Source organism: Dunckerocampus dactyliophorus, chromosome 13, assembly GCF_027744805.1.
Source record: "Dunckerocampus dactyliophorus isolate RoL2022-P2 chromosome 13, RoL_Ddac_1.1, whole genome shotgun sequence".
Classification (NCBI taxonomy): Eukaryota; Metazoa; Chordata; class Actinopteri; order Syngnathiformes; family Syngnathidae; genus Dunckerocampus; species Dunckerocampus dactyliophorus.
In genome coordinates, this window is record NC_072831.1 from 8,113,760 (window position 1) to 8,131,883 (window position 18,124).

General features: G+C 42.6%; 1 long non-coding RNA gene across 1 annotated transcript; it reads left to right on the plus strand.

The window, feature by feature from the left end:
• The first annotated feature begins 1,396 nt into the window (after positions 1–1,396).
• LOC129192582 (uncharacterized) lies at positions 1,397–17,573 on the plus strand. Its single transcript, XR_008573448.1, has 3 exons — positions 1,397–1,482; positions 10,620–10,752; positions 16,252–17,573. It is a non-coding gene; the product is annotated as an uncharacterized LOC129192582 (long non-coding RNA).
• Positions 17,574–18,124: the final 551 nt, after the last annotated feature.

An 18,124-nucleotide genomic window follows, 5' to 3' on the forward strand; every position in this document is an offset into this window, starting at 1 on the left:
CCGCTCGTTGCCTCCGCTTAGGTGCGCTGACGCACACACAGGAGTGAGACATCCACGCCAACATACAAGAGGGCAGCGGAAAATCCAGTCTATATCGATATGAACGATATGTTTGTTTTTGATATCGTGCTTAAACGATATATCGATATTTTAACAGTATCGATATATCGCCCAGCCCTAGTTCGTGTCTCGCATAAGATTGTGGATGATGGGCACAAAATTGAACATGCATGAATTTCGCATGTCGCTTGGCGAGATGGAGACTCGCAATCGCCCTGTCCATTGAAAATGAATCGACTAGAGGCGACGTCGCCTCCCGTGTGTAGAGCCCATGTGTGTAGAGTCAGAATCCACTGCTTCTGTCTTCAGTCTTGGCAGCGTGTGGAATCTCAAAGTTCACCAACCTTTCAGCTTATTGCCACAATCTTCTACTATACACGTGCAAGGTGTGATTTGTAACCTAGCATTAACTTTAGGATTAGCATTAAGCAGCAGCAGCAGCAGATCCAGTCGCTAACGTTACCTCTCGGTAGTGGCATTGTGAACGCCGCTGTGAGCAAGGTGCTGTGTCACTATGTCAGAAAAGTAGTTCTTTGGTGTTAGCTCCTACAATAGCAATGTTGCTGTAGCTTGGTTAATATGCAGGACACATTATGTAAATGGAACATTGCTGGCGGTTTTTTTAGGTTTTTTTAGAAGGCTTTACAGTACCTCGTGCTAGCTGTTTTTCTCTCATTAAAACACACAGAGAAGGGAAAGACGTGTGTTTGCATCTCACATACTTGCGAAGGAAAATTCTCAAAAAATTGCAGTTGTCCTTTAATACCACTACTATCACTTCACAATTATCAATAAAATACAAAAGACGCATGCAGGACTCAGCCTTAAGAAATCACAAAGTCTAACACTATAGATAACCGCCAGTTTGCTATAATACCATTATTACTAAAGCACATAAATTGTGGTTAAAAAATAGCATCTGTTAGCATGTTAGCTAAGAAAGAAAGAGAGGCTGGGGGAGGGGACTGTTGGCTCTGGTCCCGTCTCAAGTGCGTTCTGAGGGGAACATCCTGCCCCTCCATGGAACTTCCTCAGCGGACTCAAGTGCTCCATTGATGGAGGTCCTGTGAGGGGGACTTGTTTTTCGCTGCTAAATGAATGTTTCTGTTTGTGCTGGTGAACCTTTTCCATTGCCCAGTGACACCCCCCCCACGCCTTCCTTCTCTTTCCATGTGTACATTAGAGGCTCCGCTGAATGTAGGAATCATTTATGTAAATAGTAAACCTCATTTATGAACACTATTAGAAGTTATAAAAGGCACTTGCAGTTTACAGCCACTAGAGGGCGACACTAGAAGCTCCAGGCTGCTGACTCATGCTAGCTAGCAGGTGAGAAAAGACAAAAAGTCTCCAAAGTGTTGTGGAAGTCCACACGGGCTCCAGCTCTTCAAACGCCATTTTTGATCGTCACCTTGCCTCCAAGTAAGTCCTTTCATTGTTTTCCTTCAGAGCAGAGAGAACTACAAAGCCTTCCAAAGTACACAATTACACATCTCTGCTTTTTGGGAGTTCATGTAGCGTGGTGTGATTTCAAGTCATTTCAGTGTGAAGATGGCCACTGAGGCCCGTCACATTTTCTATGCGAATGTATTTGTGCGCAGGCGTGCGTGCGCGTGCTTGTGTTTGTGCGCGTGTGTGAGAAAGTGGAGCCGGGTAAGTGTGCCAAATCAGCGATTAAGAGCAAGACAGGCGTGCAGCAGAGTGACGTTTCAGAGCAGGTGTGTGTAAAACAATCCGTCTTTCAGCGCTCCTCGGAGAAGAGCGGCGGGAATAGACCCCCGCCATGTTGTTGAGGGACTCACACTGTGACAGCGTGCGACACTACACAACCTATCTTCACCTTTTTAGAATATTTAAAAACATGGGAAAACTCCCGGCCAGTACTTAAGTACACGCATTCTCAAATTTGACCACCTGTTTTCCTACGTTGTACTCCCTGTTCACTTATACTATACTGTATGCAGCAGCATACTTCCTGTTTCTCACCCCTTTTCTCACCTTACCAAAGCTCACTTGGGGGGTATACTGAAAAAGTGACTCAACAAACCTGGGCTTTGTGCTCAAGAGGCAGGTCAACAAAACCCAAGTTCCCCAGACAAAGTTAAATGGATAGTTTGGAGTTTTTGACGTGAAGTTGTATGACATCCCCATCAGCAGTGTAGTGCATCATCCCGTGAGTGAGCACAGTTCTGGTCACATTTCGGTGATGAGAAACGTAGTTCCGGTCAGTTGCTGGGCCAACTTAAGTAAAGAGTTTGGCTTCTCAAAACAATATGCGTTCGAAAGAGTAATACATTTGCATGACAAAAATGCCTCCTCGAAAAAATCATTTACTTTCGCTGACGTGGTGCTAATCAGCTGTGCATTGTTGTGTATGCGATGAAGATGCATCCGCCGCGAGCGTCGCAGTCATCTTGTTTACGTATGTGTTCTACAGTGGATGAAGATGTGAGGGTCTAAGCCGATTTCGTCCACCAGGTTCTCAAGTAAATGGTGACGCCATTTCCGAATGAATTGCACAGTGAAACAGCGAAAATCTGAAAATCTGGACATAACCTGGTCGGGACGAGGTTATGAGATTAGCCTAAGTTACCATGGTGATATAGCTGCTTTAAAAGAGAGCTACCTTCGTTGTACACGCAAGCCCGGCTTTACACTCAACACACACCGCATCCCAGTATACCCCCTTTTTCTACTTACATACACTTCCTGTTTATCCACATTATACTTGCTATTTGCCTGCATCTAACATCCTATTTACTGACAGTGTTCCTGTTTACCCATAATGGACTTCCTGTTTCCACCTTGCTTCCTGTTTCCATCTGACTTCCTGATTATTCACATCTTACTTCCTGTTTACCGACCTCTCACTTCATACCTGTCAACCCTCCCGTTTTCCTCAGGCCCATTCAAAGCACCCTACATGTTGCTGCCTCACTGTCCGTGCAGTTTTGATTTTTTTTTTTTACTGTGACTGCTAAACAACCCGCCGTAGGGCCGAAAAAAAGTTGGGAGTGCCAGCAATTTGATTAAGAAGGTAAGAAAAACCTAAGGAATTCAATCTCACCAAGATGTATGGTACAGTAAGTCCACATCAGCAATAAGTCCCATCCATTCGTCATTTAAATCTTTTCACATTGTTTTCTGCATGTAAAACTAGAATTGACTCTATAAAATGTGTGTGCCTGGAAAGGATTAATTGGATTTACATTATTTCTTCTGGGAAAAATTGCCTCGGATTTTTTATGTTTCGTTTTTCATCAGACCTTTTAGAATAAATTCAGAGTAAAAATCGAGGTAACGTTGCAGAAGCCTGGCAGTGTTAACATGGATTCTGCCACAGCAACTAACAAAATGTACACATTTCTTCTTTTTATGCAGGTACGAAATCTTTGCTGTCACTGTAGTCAAGACGAACAACAAAATTCCTACCACAGCTCTGTTAGATAAGAGTATAAAATGTCACATGAAAACAAGAATCTAAATAAAAATATGCACAAATGGAGGAAAACCGTGTCAACAAACAAAAATCTTTATCATTGCCATTTTCCATACAGTATGTCTGTGGCCCAAGTTGCAAGTATTTGTGCAAGCAATGGCTAGCTTTGGTTTCCATTTTGGTTGTGACGATCCCCCTCCGGCTCCGGCTACCGGCTGACCTACGTCAACATAAGCAGTTGTGGACATAAGTGAAATAATCAGGTTCTACTGCACAACAAGATTTATTTGAAATGAGTTCAAATGTTGCAACAAAGAGTTTTAAAAAAAAAAGTCTATATTTCTGCCTTGCGTGATGTCGTGACTTTATAGAGGCCAAAAAAACCAACAAAATCAAACGGAGTCACAGGTCAGTTGGTAGATAAGACCAGAACATTTCAAATAAACATGATGGAGTGCGTCATTCAAGGACTTGATTGTTACCGCGTCATTAAGTCGGGGAAAACTCTCCCATATGTGGAAAGACAAGACTTTCATTTCACTTTCAAGATAAACAACACACACACACACACACACACACACACACACATTGAGGTAGCAGAGTTGGAATTTAAAGCCGTCTCGTGAAACTCTGATGCCACTGTGGAGACGACAGCTCACCTCCACGAATGACGGACAGTCAGGACCAAATAAGTAGTTTCCATTTGATTACATCATCAGTTAAAATGGCGGCAGGCTGTCATGTGGGTGGCTGACTGGAAGATTTGACTTCACAGGGGTGGTCTTTGCGCGGGGACGAGAGGGTAAAAGTGTCTCGTCAAGCAATTCTTCAAACTTTGACACGTTGTAAATGTTTGTGTGTTGTATGTGTATATGGAGACAGAGACGTATTGATTTGGCATGATACAGTACGTGGCGGGGGTCAAAGGGCACGCCCTCGTATAAACCTCTCACCACAACCTGTGATTCTTACAAATACGCAAGTGGACAAATAAAGAGCTTAATGTGCACTGGCTAGCGTTTGCTATGTCAACCGGTGAAAGTAAAGACTGTCAGTTTTAAACAAAAGCAAAAGATATATCTCTAAAGAATACAGTTCTGTGGTCAAACGCACCATTGCTTTTAAAATGACCAAGTCCCAAAGATGTACCTCCTACTATAAATAGAAAAACAATATATATATATACTATACATTTCCGATATTTATAAATATATACGCACTTTTTCAGCCTGCAAGTTACAAATGGACATGATCCATCTCTTACTATAAAACATACAAATGATATATTATGGCTGGGAATCTCTGGACACGTCACAATCCGATTCGATTACGATTCAGAGGCCTGAGATGCGAATGATAAAACGATTATCAATGCATCTCGATGCATCTTTTTTTGTGTTTTTTTGTGTTTTGTGCATATTTTTTTCCTATGTATAATTTCATTTTCCTCACTGTGTGCTACTAAAACAAAGCATATTTGTAACCATCCACAATTAAAATAAACATGAAACAGATTCATTTGCTTCCGTTATGTTTTAATAATTGGAAGGTTACATCTACCAACATATTTCCCATTGCACAGAACCAGCAGGAAAAGTGAAGTGCACCAGTAGCAGCATGTATACAATTTAAGTTTTAAAACTAACACTTCAGCATATTCTGAGTAACCAAGATAAAAAAAAAAAATCTGCCATTATTCACAAATAAATAGTAGACTTCTTCATTCAAACTAAAATCCTGAGCATAGAATCTCTGACAAAATAACATTTTTGCTGTATAGCAAAGTGAAAACAGCTTTCAGACAAAATATGGATGACTGTAGCAGCAGCTCTCTTACAAGAATAATGCTTGCAGACGTCAGTATATTATAAATAACCAAATAAACTAGGCTGCCCTTATTCACAGTTGCAGTGCCAGTGAAATAACGTTGCGATTGGACGTTGTATCTGGGTTCCAAAGTGCACAACAAAGCACGAAACCACTGCTTCCCAACAATCGAATACGGCCACAAATCCTTTGCAATAAAAGTTGCAACTTTGTGATTTGCTTCACCTTTTCCGAGTTGGGTGGAAAATTAGTTATCACCTACTTGATGGTTGTCTGGTTGGCAGCAGCTTCAGCTGGCTGTTTTTCCTCCTGGTTTGGGTAGAAACATGCTATGTGGTTTCTCATCATAAGCTTGTATGATAAAGCTTGCATATTGTCTGGCTCTTGTCCAGCTCATTATTACCTTCAACTACGTGGCAGCCAAAGTGCTTCCAGATGCTCACTTTAAATCCAGCGGGTGCGGGTTGGAGTTTACGCTCAGCCATTCTGGTAGCGTCTTACACTTACTGTAGGTGCACCACCATAAACTGTCCGGGCGGCACTTCCGCTTTCTGTCTTTTTGTTCCGTTGTTTTTGTTTCATCAGCATCAATTATTGACATTTATGAATCGATTAATAATCGTTAATGTCTGTATCACGTTGCATCTAAGAATTGATTATCCCCCCCAGTATGTATATTCACAATTAATTCACAATTTAATTCAATATGGCGATAAAGATAATTACACACAATTTAGCAGTAGTTGTGCTCATAGCATGAGTACCGGTATTAAGTCAGTCAAAATAGCTACGTACGTTCATTAGACACAGAGTTCATGTGTTACATCCAGTTAGCATTTGCTATCAAACATTACCGATATACAAGAAATGAAAATGATTATGCAAAAGACAATGCAGCCGACGTCAAGGCAACATATTGAAAAGGTTTCAGCAATGGGCACATTTTCCAATTAATCATGGAATAATACTTTCACAAATATACTTGTAGAAAACACACATTTCTATAGTGGAGTTCATGACGCCAGTCAAAGCCATCAAACAATTCACTTTTTTTTCTACATAACTAAACGTGAACGGATAACTTTTGCTATAGAAATAGGCATCATACGCTGAGTTAGTTTATCCGTAATCAGAATAATAACGAAAGTTGTGTTGTGTCTCCATGTGTAGTTAGAGATGTCTGTTCACCACTTAATCTTTGCCACTGGGGAGCAAGAGCGAATCAGGAGGGGACCTTAATGTCAGCTGACTGATGTCATATGACATCTACAAAGTGACATTTATGCGATCGACCCAAACTACCTTTGCGATCGACCGGTAGCTCGCAATCTAAGTAATGGTGTGCTAAATGGGCGTGTCCTTGCTTTGCTGTTGCCGGGCAAATTTGACTTTGAGCCTCAGTAGAATGGCGACCTGCAGTAAGGTCACTGTCTCACAGGCGTTACATCTATATCGATTGATTTTAAACTGCGCCTACACGTTCTTCAAATTAATAATTTAAAATAACGTCCTCGGAGAGAAGTAATTAAAGTCTCCTCTGCTGTCAGCATGTTGATGGATGATGTGCACGGAAGATTAAACGACACTAGAGTGCGCCCACAGCCAAGTCGGGCCAGTCAACGTATCGATGCGGACTCCCGTGTCATAGAGTGTGTCAGGCAGTGTTTTGAGACACATTTTTATGTGCCACACAAGTTTAAAAAGAAATGAAGCAGTGTTAATTTGTCCACACAGTGGACTACTATTTATACTGTTTATAGGCAAATATGGACATATTGCCAACTTGTAAATAGTTGTGGATTTTATATTTCATTTTTATCTTCAATGCTGGTAGTTATGAAGAGATGCCAAACTGATTTTCTTTGTTCAGTGACAATAAAGTTTGATTCTATGAAGGGAGTTAGCGTATGGATGCCTCTGAATGCGAGTCTGCTTACTTCACATAACTTCCTGTCTATATTCTTCTTCTTCTCTAAACGTCCATCCTTTGATGCGTAGACTAGAATAAATGCATATTGTGTACACTGAGTGATAGCAAAGGTCTCGTTTCATTTCCTCCTGGCAGCAGCAGTGTGGTTGAAACAAAACAAAGTCAACATTTAGTTGCTTTCTTGGTGCCTGGCGTGGTTGGCGCTGTAATGGCACAGTATAGCATCTACATGCTGTAATTAAAGTATCGCATGTACACTTACGTGTTTCCAAATCAAATGACTCCCTTCGTTCTTTCTTCTTTTTTTTTTTACCCGGCAACAGCGGCCGCAACTGTGGCTGGCGGCATAGTTGTGACATGTCGTATGCACACACACACACACACACACACACACACACACACACACACACACGTGTGTGTAAGCAGTTTAAATTAAATAAAGCCTCAAGTGGTACACGTCTGCAATATAGGAAGGTCAGTAGATGTTTATCATGTAGCATGGAGCCATACATTAAATGTATAATTATAGTATAGCTATGTGCCCAGACAGTAATAGACTTCCTGCTTGCTTTTTTCTGGCTCCTTTAAATGAAAGATTTCCACATCAAAAATGACCAAACGCACATTTAAAAATATATACAGTACAGCATATATATACACTCAACAAAAATACTGTACAAACACAACACTTTGGTTTTTGCTCCCGTCTTTCATGAGCTGAACTCAAAGATCTAAAGGTTTCCTACGTAGACAAAAGATGCTGATTAGACAGCATGATTATTGCACAGGTGTGCCTAAGGTTGGCCGCATTAAAAGACCACTCTCTGTCACTTCTCCTTCGCATAGAGTTGATCGGGTTGTTGATTTTGGCCTGTGGAATGTTGGTCCACTACTCTTCGATGGCTGTGCAAAGTTGCTGGATATTGGCAGGAACTGGAACATGATCCAGAGCATCCTAAACATGCCCAATGGGTGGCATGTCAGGTGGGTATGCTGGCCATGCAAGAGCTGGGATGTTTTCATCTTTCAGCAATTGTGTACAGATCCTTGCAACATGGGGCACTGCATTACCATGCTACAGCATAAGGTGATGGTCGTAGATGAGTGGCGATGGGCCTCAGGATCTAACCACGGTATCTCTGTGCGTTCCAAATCCATCCATCCATTTTCTATACCGCTTCATCCTCATTAGGGTCGCGGGGGCATGCTGGAGCCTATCCCAGCTGACTTTGGGCGACAGGCGGGGTACACCGCCAGCCAATCGCAGGGCACATATAGACACATATACCTATGGACAATTTAGAGTCACCAATTAACCTAACATGCATGTGGGAGGAGTGGCTGGAGAAATGCCACAGAAATGCCCAGGGGAGAATCGATCTCCAGGCTGTTCCTGTATTGGCCAACGTGCTAACCACTAGACCACCGTGTGGCCCTGCGTTCCAAATGACATCAATAAAATGCACCTGTGTTTGGTGTCCATAGTATACGCCTGCCCATACCATAACCCCACCACCACAATGGACCACTCATCCACAATGTTGACATCAGCAAGCTGCTCACGCACATGACGCCATACACGCCGTCTGCCATCCGCCCCGTAAAGTGAAAAACCGGGATTCACCCGTGGAGAACACTTCTCCAAAGTGCCAGACACCATTAAATGCAACCATTTGCCCACTCAAACTACAACAAACTACAGTCAGGTCGATACCCCGATGAGGATGACAGGCATGCAGATGAGGTTTGTGCAGAAATTCTTTGGTTGTGCAAACCGGTTGTTCTCAGACCACCTTGGAGGTGAAGATGCTGGATCTGGAGGTCCTGGCCTGGTGTGGTTACACCAACACACTGCCGAATGGATATTTCCATATTTGATGAAAGCATGACTCTCCAATGGGAAACAAATGTGTGATTAAATATGTGTGTGTGTGTGTGTGTGTGTGTGTGTGTGTGTGTGTGTGTGTGTGTGTGTGTGTGTGTGTGTGTGTGTGTTACAGAAGGCTGCTTTCATGGTTCTCATTGGCTCCAAAGTGGGAAGGAAAGAATGATGAAGGTGTCAACATGAGCCAAGTGTAATATAACAACCACAGCACTCCATGCGACATCAAACAAAAAGGATCAAGATCTTCTGATAGCATCAGAGAGTCTCATGTTTTGGCCTAAACTGCCAATCACAAGTTGGATGTAACACACAGTGGAGCCTCTAAAATTCTGCCTTTAAAGTCACACAAAACTCTGGAATTAGCAGGGGTTAACTTGTGTGACAGTTGAGAATGTTACAGTGTGACTTAAACATTACCTGTGCAGGTAATAAGGCTTTTGTGATGGCCACAGTTTGAGCCTGGAACAGATTATTTCTATGTACATTATTTGCTACGGCAAAATAACTCCAATTCCAATTCTGGATTGTGTTCAATGTTAAGGTTAAGTCTAAATGAAAGTATATGTCAAACAAATAAGCACTGTGTGCATGTGCATCCAGTCCCTGCAGGATTTTGCTGGCTTTTTTGTGATTGTTCCGTGATTTGATGGCGGCTTTGTTCCAAAGTTGTTTATTTTTTTTCAATAATATTTCATTAGCTTGTGATTTTTTTTTTATTTTATGAATCCCAAAAAGCACAGGGGTTCAACAAATCTAACAAAATCATGATAACGCTAACAAAATATGAAACTCAAGGGCAGAGCACAGTTTTGAAAATTGATCCCACAGGATCTCACAGGCCTCTTTTGAGTTTTCCCCAAAAAAGGCAATGGAAGTTGCAATAAAATTGAAGTAGAAAGTGAACGTTGCTATCAAAGGTTGTGATATTCCCTCTGTGTAATTATAATAAGGAAATTTGTTGAAGAATAAGTCGTTAATTTAAAAAATCTAAACAACAAAGACTGAGAACAGCATCTTACCAACATGGCACACAAACAATTGCAAAACAGGCGTTATTATTTATTAACAAAGTACACCTGCATTCCTAAAATGTTAAAATCTCAAAAAATACAAGAAAGACTTTTGCAGTTTTAATAATTTATGCTGAATACAAGTAAACCATTCAACTACTCTGAAGGGATATTACTGCATAAATGACACTTTCTATACCAGCTGTACACTGAGTACTCTAAAGTATTTCCCAAGCTTCATTTTTAGTATTTTCCCTTGAAAAGATGCAGTGTAATACAAATGGTTGAGGGCTGAGGTAGTGTATATATGCCTACTAAGGTCATTTTCAATATATTCTACATTGATAATGTGTATGTTTAGGATTAGTGTGTTTACCAACATCTCTTAACCAATTGCAACATGGCAAAATGCTGGCAATTCTGTACTTAAATCCACCCTTCTTTTATTTTCCACTGCACCCCCTGCAGGTGTGTGACTTAATACACTGCTAGCTCCATGACCTGATTCAACCTTGACAGCAAGATGGCTGGGAGAGGGGGCGTGCTCTTCCACGTGAGGCTCGTCCTACTGCAGCACCTCCAGGATGAAGAGCAGCTAGATGTATGTTTTGATCTTCACTTTTATTACAACTCCTGCTCCAAGAGATGACACTCGTCAGCCTATTGATTTTGTCATTCGAGGGTTCTGTTCTAAGAGCTGCGTGTTAGCTTCTTCTCTTCCGCTTCTTATCGAATTTTTTAAAAAAGACAATTGAATGACGTTACCCTTATCATAGTCAACAAATACATCACGTTTGTTTGAAAGAAAGAGAAAGGTGTTCACTTGTCATGTTTACCAGTGGTTTGAGCTTGTTACAGTTTGAGGATGATTAAAATAGACTAAAAGTGCTAAAACTTGAAGCCTCCAGGGCACAAAAATAGGATATAATAGCTAATGAGGGAGAACTCATGTTTTTTTTATTTTCATGTTGTTGCATTGTTTGTCATTACTGGACTTGAATGTCTTGGCTGGTAGCATATATTGAGATGGTTGCATATGCAAATCAAAGGACATGAAAGACAGGTGAGGCTATCCTGCTCTCGGGCTGCTGAGAGAGTTGTGTCCACTAGAGGGCAACATTCTTCTCGTCTAAACCAGAAAAGAAGGCATTTTAAGACCATGAAGTAACGTTCCTAAGGAATGTTGGCTCGTGGAGATGCTTCAGTGTCACTTTGCTATGCAATACATAAATAAATAAACCACAACAATAAATATATTTTTATAAACGACTCCCCTTTTGCACTGACAAGCCTCACGTGAGATTTGAGGTGCAGCGAGGAGAAAAGGTCCAATCTTCCCTTATGTGCCGTGACATTGTGCAGAACCTGAGGCAAAGAAGTGATGACTTGACCCAGGCCATCCTTTCAAGTGCTCGTCCTCTCATGAATTTAAATGTTGCTCCATTTCACGGCTAATCGCTACCCTACTGCCTCGTCACGCCACTAGCGGCCCCCCTGCACCGCCTGATGACATGTATGACAGGCGTCACAGTCTTGCTGCTATACTGGAACACGTGGGAACTCGCACGGTCCCACAGTGACAGTGAGACCTACCAAAAGTCTCATTAGCTATATCATTAGGAGGACAGCTGAAGGGAGGGGGTCACACAGCCGTGGAGCTGCAGGGCAGGGTTTACATTAACAGAGTGGAGGGGGGCAAGGAGGACTTTCAATATTAGTGCAGTCCTGCCAACATGTCTGAATGTGACGTACTCAGCATGCAATTTGACTCGTGAATACGCTTGTATGCGTCACTGCTCTCCATTTTTTTGCGTTTTGCTGGTTTCAGTTTCGAGTTCAGTCTGTACAGTACCGATAAATAAATAAATATTAGCAGTTTCTCAATAGTATTTCATATGGGGGGGGGGGCGCGAAAACATTTCTGTCCCCCAGTGGGGGCATGAAAGAAAATACTTGAGTACGTAATCCAAACTCTAACCGTAGCTCTATCCCTAACCCTAGTGTTACGGAGTTCAGCTAGGGGCTATGCCCCACCCCCTGATGCTTTAAGAGTCACTCGTGTGCAGGGGCGGACCATACAGACTAACCCAAACTCAAACCCAAACCCTAAACCTAGCTCTATTCCAAACACAAACCCTCACCCTAGCACAAACCCCATCTCTAGCCCTCGCTCTAAACCTAGCTCTAGTTTCACCCTAACCCAAACCCCATCTCTAGCTTTAACTCTAAACCTAGCTCTAGTTTCACCCTAACCTTAACACAAACCCCATCTCTAGCCCTCGCTCTAAACCTAGCTCTAGTTTGATCCTAACCCAAACCCCATCTCTAGCCTTAACTCTAAACCTAGCTCTAGTTTGATCCTAACCTTAACCCAAACCCCATCTCTAGCCTTAACTCTAAACCTAGCTCTAGTTTGACCCTAACCCAAACCCCATCTCTAGCCCTCACTCTAAACCTAGCTCTAGTTTCACCCTAACCCAAACCCGATCTCTAGCCTTATTAACTCTAAACCTAGCTCTAGTTTCATCCTAACCCAAACCCCATCTCTAGCCTTATTAACTCTAAACCTAGCTCTAGTTTGAGCCTAACCTTAACCCAAACCCTATCCTCAAGCCCAGCCTAAGATGATAGAGTTAAAAGTTAGAGCTTCAGTCCTTTGCTGACTCATCTATATGTTAGTACGTTTCCATGCACTAAATTGCTCACATTACTAAAATAATTTGGTTTCTCCATTTTTCACACCTCAGCGTGAGATCCCTGTTTATAACCATTACGATTATTGGCCAGGCTGTGTGCCTCCCAAAGTGCTAGATGGCACTTTTTAGCCATCTTTTTTAGCACGGGTAAGAGTAAGGCTTTTCTAGTTGACCTGTTACGTCACATTTAAAACATAGCAGCTTGGCCAGCTTTGCCAGATTTGCCTATTAGCAGCCACTTTGAGCGCGTTTTTTTGTACACATGCTTGCAAATTCCCAAGTTCCCGTTGTTTCGGGCTGTGGTTTTGGGTTTGTTTTCAGAGAGCTAGTTACTTGTTTCTCTCGCGAGACCTGGCAACAGCGTCTCCATGTCTCAGCTGCAAATGTGCATGAGAAGGAATTCTATGTCTCCATGACATGATGACGCAAAACAATTACCTGCCAGGCACAACTATTGCCCTTTATTCAATATATCATGGACATCTTAAACTGGATGGCTAGCAGTTTGCACAGAAACAATACAGGTCGCCACCGTGAGATGGCTACTTTTTACATCACAGAGTACGACCAATCGGCTTCCTCCATTCATATGTACTGTACTGTATCTAGTATATTTAATAGCCATTCATATGTACTGTACTAGAGTATATGTAGTATATTTAATAGCCACTAACGGTAGACACAGTTGTCTGTTTTTCTCCACATTCATGAGCTACCTGGTAACAATTTAGATCACAGCTAAAATTCCATCCACCTGGACACATGTTAGCATGAACAGCTACAAGCAACAACCACTGAACATTTACACGCATTAGCTTGAACAGCTACTAGCAATGTGCGTACAGTGAACATTTAGCAGTTTCTACACAATCATGACCCCACATGGCCACGATTCATTTTGGGTCGCATCCCGCTGTGGGGACTGGTGCGTGCGCAGAACGCCAGCTCCGATCCAGTAGCACAGAGAGAAGTAGTTTCCAATCGCATAGCCTACTGTAGGAATGTTAATCTGACTTTGAAAAAGCCAAACACCATCTAATTAAGTGTTTACATGGTGTTTAAAAGCTACTTTTACGCCAATTCGAGCAATTTTTTGTAAATTCTTTTTTAGTGCATGTAAACGGACCATACTTTTGAGTCCAGCAGGGTCGTAAGAACGCAACAAACCACAGCTTGGCTGCAGCTCTTGAATGCTGCTGTCTTCTGCTTCTTTGGACAGAGTTTGCAGCGAAAAGGCCTTTGTGCTAATGCTGGGATGTTACATTTTAGGGGTTTTGCGTTTCACTCGCCCCGACAATGCAGCACCTCATCAGCGAGCACGCGGGTCGGACCCAGGCGACAGCTGCTGGGCGGGTGCAACGTTGGATGCCATGTTGTCCCGTGTAAGATTCCAGGAATGATTCTGGACCAGTGATTGTTTTGTGCTCCTCTAAGATTACATAATGAGACTGCTTCATGGACGTAATCTCGACTTCCTCTTCACCTCCTCACATTCTCACACGTTGGATCCCATGCTCGACCCCCCAGTGACTTGCACATATTTCACATTATGAATTTGGGCCCACAGCTGTGCTAACACAGCTGTCATTCAAGTTGTGAGTGGACTCTTTTTCACTTGACACTCTATGAAAGATGCTGTCAAACTGGACCCCTGCCAGAAGACTGTGATCCACTTTACCGTTCAGAAGCAGGAAGCACTTACTAGTTTACACTTAAACTAAACGACTGCAGTGTTTGTCCACTTTGTCCTCAAGGACTTCAAGTGGGCGCCCTCTTTAGAAAGGACCTGAGGGACCGATCCCCCCCGACAGCTGCCCAGCTGTGCACCACGCTCCCCACACCCAATCCTGACCAGGACACCCCCTGATCCCAACCACCCCAAAAAGCTGTGACATCAGCAGCAAGCGAGCCAACAGCTGGAATATACTAGAAGGTTATGAAGGTGACACCAGGGTTACTTTAAACTCAGTCTCATTCATAGCCGGTGTTCTAATAGAATGCAGCAGATTGAGGTCCTAGTTGTCCTTTAAGGATAGAGGGTGTCCTCAAAGGTTCCTTGTGATCTGTACATGTCATCTGGGTCTTCCCTCATCATTGTCCTCCCTGGGCAGAGCAGCAGATGAAGGAGAGGCTGACTTAGCATTAAAGAAGATGTCACTGCAGGCTACTCTCTACATATTTATTCATCTACAGGTACATGTTCAGTACCTGTGGGGGGAGTGGCCAGCAGTGCAGTATAATTTAACAAGAAAATAAATTTAAAAAAACAGCAACAGCAAAAATAGAAAAGTCATCAGTAATTTTAAAAGGATAGACTCAAAATATTAAGAGAAAAAAGTTGTAATCTAACGAACGAAAAGTTATCGTTTCACGAGAATAACGTAATATTATGCAGAAAAAGAACGCCATTTTAGTAGCATAAAGTTGAAATACCAAAGAGAAAAGATTTAAAGGTTTAAGTCATAATATTTTTAAAAATATGACTTTTTACAATTTGTTTGATGGTCTGAAACATTTAAGTGTGGCGGCAAAAAAAAAGGAAACCAGGAAGGGGGCAAACACTTGTATGTACTATGTATGCATGTATACATGAAGTACGGCTGCACAAAAAAATTGCAATCTCTCCTCGCACCAACGTGACCTAATTTATAATCGAGGCCTCGTTTTTTGGTTGTTTTTTTTTTACTGTACAAGCTGCATTACAAGGAACACTGCCGTTTTACTCAAGGATTCATTCTGCACTGTGCTTGGCATGACGGCCGACACTCCTCACTGTCCCCAACCCGAAACCCTAAACCCTAACCCTAAACCCTCAGACAATGATTAGGTAGCAACCACATGAGCCTGTTAATTGTAAGTTGGATTTGCAAATCACTCGCTAGCGAGGGGAATCTACATTCCTGAACTGTACTGTGACGTTGTAGGGTTTTATATTAGCTATATCGCAGTGAAGTCTGTTTGCTGTGACTCATAGCCACGCTAGTGCACCAACAATGTTCACGGTGAGATGTGTATTGTCTTCAGCATACGGTACGGAAGGTCAGGAAGTGAGCTACAGTAAATAAAACGTGTAAACAACATGACCATATGTGGCAGCGCACCACATTATCAAACTTTATTCAACTTTTGGAATCTTAACATTTTTTTTAAAAATGCAGCTGTGTTTTCATCCCCGCCAACATCAGCACCGGCGGGTTGCTAAGCAACAGCAGCCCTCACCATCACGTCACAGTTGGAGGTGGTTTTCCTCCTCTTGTACGCGCGGTAAAAGCTTAAATCAAAGGTGTCCAAACTTTGATACATTTTTTACATTAAAGATGCTAAATGCTATCCAGTGTAGGTGAATACATGCTAAGCTTTCTGAACAAACATCTTATTAATAATATGTCATTTTATTTTTACAGTATGCCGAGGGCCAATAGAATGAGCTGAGGGCCAAAAATGCCCCCCAGGCCGCACTCTGGACACCCCTAGGTGAAACATTTCCTTTGCTGGATTGCCTCCCCTCTGCCTCCTTCCCGTCCTCTAACAGCCGTGAGAAATCATCCATGGAATTATTCAAAGAGCGATCCAGTGGTAAAAGAACGGAGCGACAAAACCTAACAAGCTTGCATCCTTTCAGCAAGGCTCGTTAGCAGGAAGTGAGCAGCGGCACAACACAAATGAAAGCTTTTTAGCATCAGCAGTGTGTCATCATTGACTTATTTGGCTGACTCGGTCTCCTTCCGTGCACCCTCTCGTCTTCATGTCCTCGCGTCTCCTCCGGGAAGTGTTCCGGTCAATGCTTCTATTGAGCGCCGGCACAGTTGGACGTCTCTGACCCGTCAAGAGTTGTCTTGGAGAGGGACGGCGTCTTGTTCTCCTGCCGTGCTGCTTTGACACAGGCCTGTTAGCACGTCCTCTAGCCGGTATGTGGCCGGCCTGTGGCGAAGGACATGAGACATTTTAGCAGCGGTATGTCATTATACATATCAACATTGTTACCTGAATATATGACAATGGGTATTTTACTGCCTTTTTTAGAGCTTGTTCTTTTGGTGTTTAGTCCAGCAGAGACCAGAACCCTCCAAGAACATGAAATGCCCGTCAGAGGATGCTGCAAACATCTCAATTAGGAGCTATAAGAAGATTAGCTTGTGGTAGCACTTTTTGGCACCCTTCAGTAGAGTAACAGGCAAAGTGGAGTGTGTTGATTTGGTACCCCACTACTGAGGGTGGTACCTTCTTGGAAGTAGTGCTGCACACTTATTTTGGTACCCCCACATCACTGGTGACAATATAAGAATTAAAATACAGTACCAAAGTGTACTGCTTGGTGGAATGACCTCTTCAGAGTTGAAATCCACAGGAACATCTTTCACAGCGCCTCCAAGGCAACATGGCGGTGAGCACAGTGCTGCCTTCACTGACCTGCAGGCTCCAGCGGCTGCGGTTGGACAACATCTCAACAAAGTGTGAATGGAAAGTACACCGAGCGGAGCACAGACGGCCCCATTGGGCCCTCAGGGAGTTTTATTACCTCTTAAAAATGTACACTCGGTGGCTGCGGGCCGTGTTGGCGGCCTGCTTCAGCAGCACATTCATCATCTTAACCTCAACCCCACCCCACCCCTTCTCCCCTTAACGCTGAGTCTTTGGAGGGCCTACAGAAGCTGGGTGGCCTCTGGTGGAGAGCCAGGCCGCTCACTGACGCCAGCTGAGGATGCCAGCCGCTAAAGTGTACCAACATTACAGGTCGGACTCTTCAGGAGCGGCAAATTCCTAACAAAACAAGATGAGCCTTGTTTTCATTGGCACTAAACACAGATGACTGCATGTGTTGTTTTAACAAACTATATCGTGTGTTTCCGTATTTAAATGAATTAAGACGTTTTACATCGTGTTTTCTTTTATTTTCCTTTCTACTGACGTCATGCGAGCGTTAGAAACGTAAACAGGATCGAGTTTTAGATGCCATTTGTTGTTTCTATTAACGTAGATACGCAGTCATTTGAAAGCGGTCCTGTGCTGCCCTCTTGTGGTAAAGCTGCAGAACGTTCAAATTCTATTTGTTGCGATTGAATTTATAATAGTTTCCACGAGTCATTAAAAAAATGAAGAACTCAGTTGAATTCTTCTCTAATTTACAAGTACAATTAACATTTAGACATTCCAAAATAGTAGAAACAGCTCTCAAATTTGAGCATTATTAACTCGGTAAAGTTTTTCTTCATTTTTTTTACACATCGTAGACATCAGTTGAACATGTTCAATATTAAATATATCCGTCAAATAAAT